Source organism: Hipposideros armiger, unplaced genomic scaffold (genome assembly GCF_001890085.2).
Source record: "Hipposideros armiger isolate ML-2016 unplaced genomic scaffold, ASM189008v1 scaffold_234, whole genome shotgun sequence".
NCBI lineage: Eukaryota > Metazoa > Chordata > Mammalia > Chiroptera > Hipposideridae > Hipposideros > Hipposideros armiger.
Genome location: NW_017731584.1, coordinates 357879 through 363757, shown reverse-complemented (window position 1 = coordinate 363757; position 5879 = coordinate 357879).

Sequence of the window (5879 nt, the reverse complement as noted above, 5' to 3'; positions counted from 1 at the left end):
TCCAGCCTTGGTTCATCCTTAACAGAGCTGGACCAGAAGGCCCACACAGTGTGTGGTAAATGAGAGGAACTGTGAGTTTTGGTTCCTTTGTCAGTCATTTTCTGATGGAAATTTTAATTCATTTCATTCAACAGTTATTTATAGGACACTTATATGTAAGACATGTGCTTAGTAAAACAACTAAAAACAATGGCAATGGAAGGATTTTAATATCTAAAAATAATAGAAAATAAACCACTTTAATTTCAGATAGGCCCTCATAGGTGTCAGTTTTCACAACCACAGTTGTATCAGACTTTACCACTCTCCAGCAAAGACCATGGATAGCTATAACTAGCATCTGAGAAGTTGAGTTATTCAACTAGTAGCAGATCGATAGCTGTATTTAATATTATTAATTTACTGTAAGACTAAATACACTATAAGAAGTAGGTTGAGAAAGTGGCAATGTTTATTGAAGTAGTACTTTCCCTTGTAATTAAGAAAAGAGGTAAATTATCTTAAAAGTGTGAATTTTAAATCTTATTTTAATGTGCATATTTTGCTAACTTAGTACATACATGAAAGCAATATCATTTCCAGAATTAGATTTAATAAAAATTTTATTTTACTGTTACTCCTCTTATTAATCTGTTTGTACCAGGGACCTGTGAGTGCTGCCTAAGGTAGATGTTTGTGTTATCTTAATATGTTGACCTGAGGATCAGTAGAAGCTGTGAGAAGAGTGTGACTTAAATACCTTTTACAGCCATTTGGTTTTCCAAGAATATAGACTATAGGGCTAATGCAAAGTTTCTTTTTAGGTCATTGAGAATTTTGAAAGGTTGGATGATATTTTAAAATATGCCAAACTTGGCCTAGCAGATTCTCAGGAATATCTATTTTTATCATAAATTCAAGTTAAGTTCAGGCAGTGATCTTATTTCAGTTGTACCATCAGTATCTTTGCAGTTTTTCATAATAGCCATGATAAAGTGAAAATACAGAGGGTGCCAAAAAAATGTATACACATTGTAAGCAAGGAAAAAACTGTATTAAAGTTGTAATACTCAATATATACCAATAACAAAAGATGAGTGCAAGTCATGTGTATGCATTTTTTTGGCACCCCCAGTATAGGCTTGAATGGCCCTCATCATAATTTTAAAGATACTTCAAACTGTATCATGTTGTTCCAAGGAACAATTCAATTCAATAACAACAAATAAATAGATTTAAATTATATATAAAAATAAAATTATTAAAACTAAGTAAATAGGGGCCGGCCAAGTGGTTCAGTTGGTTAAGAGTTGGCTTAAGAGCGCAAGGTCTGAGCAACAGGGCCGCCAGTTTGATTCCCACATGGGCCAGTGGCACTGCGCCTGAGCTGAGCTGTCGCTGAGCTGCCAACAGGTGGCAGGATGGCTCAGCTGGTGTAACAACAAGATTGCCTGTTAGATGGTGGGCTATGCCCACCTGCAACTAAGACTGAACACAGCACCTTGAGTTTAGAGGCCATGAGCTGCCGACGAGAAGCCAGATGGTGACTGGCGCCCTCCACAACGAAGATTAAAGAACAACAACTTGGCTGGTCCCCTTCCCCAATTCCCCAACTGTTCCCCTCCCGCAATTCCCCAATAAAAAATCTTAAAAAAAAAATAATAATAAGTAAATAAAAAACAAAAATAAGATCTTTAACACTAACCCAGTAAATACCTGTCAGGGGTCTTTGTAGAATATAATATTTTTAGTTTCAATAAACGTTTAGCAGTTAAAGCTGAGATGGAGTCTAGTCCTCAGTAGTCAATCTTGAAAAAATAAATTATCTTAAAAAACAGAATGACCATGTGAACTTACAACCAAAGCAGTGCTTGAATGGTATGCTTGTAAATGCCCTGGGACAGACTGTTGGAGTTAATCCTTTATGAAATGCGTTTTAAACTTTTTGTTGTTGTGAGCTGCAATAAATACAATTCACATTGCAAACTATCACCCACTCACACTTACAAACACTACTTTTTTAGATCTCATGAAGTACTGTCCTTTCTATATGCAATGCATTCTAGTATTTTTCTCTTTCATTTCTTTTCTTAAAAAGATCTCACAGTTCACTAATAGGTCATGACCTGCAATTTGTAAAGCACTGCTACTGTGAACCCACTGGCCAGACCAGAGATACCTGAGGATTTTCTTTCTAGCATAAAATATTTTCCATCTCTCCCTGTTAATTTTTAAGATCTTAACAGACATAGGGGAAATCCTAAGGAAGTTCTTGAATGTTTCATTTGATCAGGACTTTCTGCTGTGTTTACCAGAGCAGTTTTACCTTTCATTGCCACCCCTTGGATGTTTTTGTACTCCTGTGTTGGGTTGTATTAGAAGGGAAGGGGGGGATCCAGGAGGCTGCAGTCCTGAGAGAATCATCTATTACTATAGATTCTATCCTTTGACTATAATAAATAATTTTACTTGGAGTTTGGTAACTCATGAGGGCATGTCTAACTTTTATGTGGTCCTTTGTTAGTTCAGATGACATTGGTCTTATCCAGTATCAATCCATAAGTTTTGCCCTTTTGTGCTGTTTTGACCCTTCCAAGAACCAGCTGGACAAGGCCCTTCCCTATGAAAGGAAGCTGATCTAAGCGCTGAACTCAGGGTGGAGGTGTGGGGTGGAGGAGGGCATCAGCCAGCATTTAGCTGCCTCAGGCCTTGACCACCCTGCTTCCTCAAACTGTACTAATAAGCTGCTAGGGCAAGGGGGAGCTTTCTAGTACCCCAAAACTGAGGTAAAAAAAAATAAGGCCCTTCCCTGAATGGCCAACTATAGTAGAGCAATTAAGACCTCAGTTTCTTCCATGCTAACCCTCACCATCTATGTGGAGAATCCCGTCCCTACAAGATGTTTGCTTCTGGCTTCCATTCATGTCTAAGTCCCTCCGCTAGCTGCTTGCCTAATTTTCTCGACCTCTGTTCCGCCTTCATCAACTAGATAGTTAATATCATGACTCCGGACTTCTCCAAGACCTCTCTGTAAGGTGATCTTGGTGATCAGGCTTTCACTTCCTCTCCATGGGAAGCAGCCAGTAAAGGGGCTGACTGGGAGAGACCAGTCCTATATGGCTCTCCACCTCAGAGGGAGGAAGGAACTCAGGTTTCTCATGTGCAAGAAATGGTGCCACCAATTCATGTCGTACTGTTTTAGGCCAGTGTTTCCCAAAGTTACTTGATCTTAAGAATCATCTAGGGAACTTAAAAATGCAAATTGCTATCTCTACCCCAGTCTTCTTAAATCAGAGTCCCTGGGCAGAGGTCTGGGAATCTGTATTTAAATAAACACCTTAGGCAATTCTTACAATTTCAGAGATATTGTTTGGCCTGTAGTTAAAAGGAATGGGGAGGGCAGGTGGTGGGGGACTAGGATTGGAGTCACCTAGGGGAGCTTTCATCATTCCTCCACTCCTCCATAAACACACACACACACACACACACACACAAACACGCGCGTGCATGTGTTAGTGTCTCCAAATTGATTATGTAGTTTTTAAAATCTACATTAGTTAATCTATAATTTTATGGATGTAAATTAAATAAAGTCTATTTGAATCATTTATTAAATTAGATATTTAAATGCTTATTCACATTTAATATCACAAATTATACAAAATGGTATTTAGAAAAATTGCTTTTTTCTCTCACTTAAATAATTTCATTCAAATTTTTCACAGGCACCTTCTACAGCAAGCAGGGTCTTTAGCATCATTGGAACAATATTTCGAATCATCTAACAGTTTGTTCCTAGTTATTGAAGATAGAATATGTTTTAAATTGAGTAGGATGCTATCAGTGGAGATTTTACTGAGTCTCAAGAACCATTTGTTAAACATTGGGACAGATTTTTCCCCCCTTGCATATTCACAGTCTCCACAAATAAGTAATTCTTATACTCTTCTTTTCAGCGACTTTTTAAAAAGCCAACTAATAATGATGTCCAATGCTTGTTCTCCAAGGTCATACACTCAGGAATAGTTAATAAATATGTCTTCACTTTTCCCCCCAATTTTGTTTGGTGGTCCTTATAAGATAGAAAACTGCCACTGCTTGAATTCCTTTCAAGACATATTGTCATCCTGGAAAGTATTTTGTTCAAAATGGACAACAAAATAGAACAAAAAATATAAGGCAACTCTCTTTTCTGAAGAATGATGTATTTGGGAAAACTTTGCTCTCTATTCTGGAATGTATGGTATATATTTTCATTTAAGAACATCTGACCTAAACCTAACTTCAACTTCCGGGAAAGTCAGACTGGCTCTGCTGTTTTCTCACAAAATGCTAGAAGGCAAATGGAGTGTGGCATACCTGCACTTTTTGGTTATTTTGTGCTTAAAGGATACATTGTAGGGAAGTCCAGGACTGCTTTCTGGAAGTTGATGAGTTATCATTCAAAGTTTGCCTATAATTGTAAAGGGGGTTTTAATGGGAAGCAGCATAGGGTTGTTTGTCTTAAAGACGTTAATAATATTCCCGAAATGCCCTGTGGCTGCAGAATTACTACAGGAAGTTCCATAATTCATGTGTGCTCTGCGCATCGTCTGTAGACTGAAGAATGTTTCACATATCTATGAACTATTTTTTTTTTGGAAGTTTGTGGATGCTATAGTGGTAAATAAAATACAAATTTGTTTAAAAGCATTGAACTCATAGTAATATTTTTTGTCATTTTGTACTTTCCTTTGCCATGAATACAACCTGAAACTACTTGGAGGGTGAGGAAGTTCTAAGCTATTTAGGCTAGTTTGTAGGCGAACAACTTTCATCAGTCAGCAAGTGGTCAAGAGGGGTCCAGAGAATGACAAATTGGGGTGACAGGCTATGGGGACACAAGAAAAAGGCACAGAATGGCAGGACAGTGCCCAGGAGAGCTCTTAGGACACTGGGACTCAGAAGGAGGGAAGGCAGAGCTGTGCAAGCGCCATCTGCTGGCACATCATGAAGTACCTATTTTTTTCACCCATGAACAGCAGTTTCATCTTAGTTGCAGATGCTTCCGTTAGAGCTAAATTTAGAAACTGAAATACCTCTTGTCAAACTCATCAGTTCATCAGAACTAAAGAGTAAGGAATATGAGGCGGGGTTATCACTGTGAGAGGTGAAAATGTCTATTACATTGTTTTGCACACCTGAAACAAACAAAAAGTAAGGAATATGAGTATTGTAATTTTTGTGGCTAATTTTAAGTCACCTTTATTACAAAAAAGAAATAAATAAATGTAATTCATACAAATAAAGCAAAAACAATACAAAATAGGTTTCGTTTTCCTCATCCCTAATACCAACAGCTGTAAATTTGGGAAGATGTCAGGTAATTCAAAGCTTTGGTAGCAGATTGGATCTCCAAGAAAAGATAGAATTTTTAAGAAAACCACAGTAAAAATTATTTTAATAATATTGCAAACAACTATTTACAATGGCATGTAAAAAATGCATCTTAGCTTATTAATGGGAAAAACCTTTTAAGATGATGTACAAGTCATCTGGTGGAAGACACCTACTAAAACTAGTATTGTAAGCACTCCACTGGGATTCAAATATACTCACTTGAAAACTCTCCATATTTTCTTCTGCAATACAGTATTAGAAAAGTGTTAAAATAGAACGAGCAGGAAGACATATCTTGAACATAGAAACTGAGAAGGAAAAAATGAAGTCAGTTTCTCTACCAGATCCCTCAGCCGGCCACCAGATGGTAGGCAAAAGCATAGCATTAGAACTGCAATGCAGTAAGGTGGGGCACACAAAACAACTCCTTTCTGTCTGACTGTTTTGTTCAAGTAACCAGAGTTTGAACTTGTTTTGCTGATAATGACCAACACTTAACATTAGTATCAGCTACATTTCTA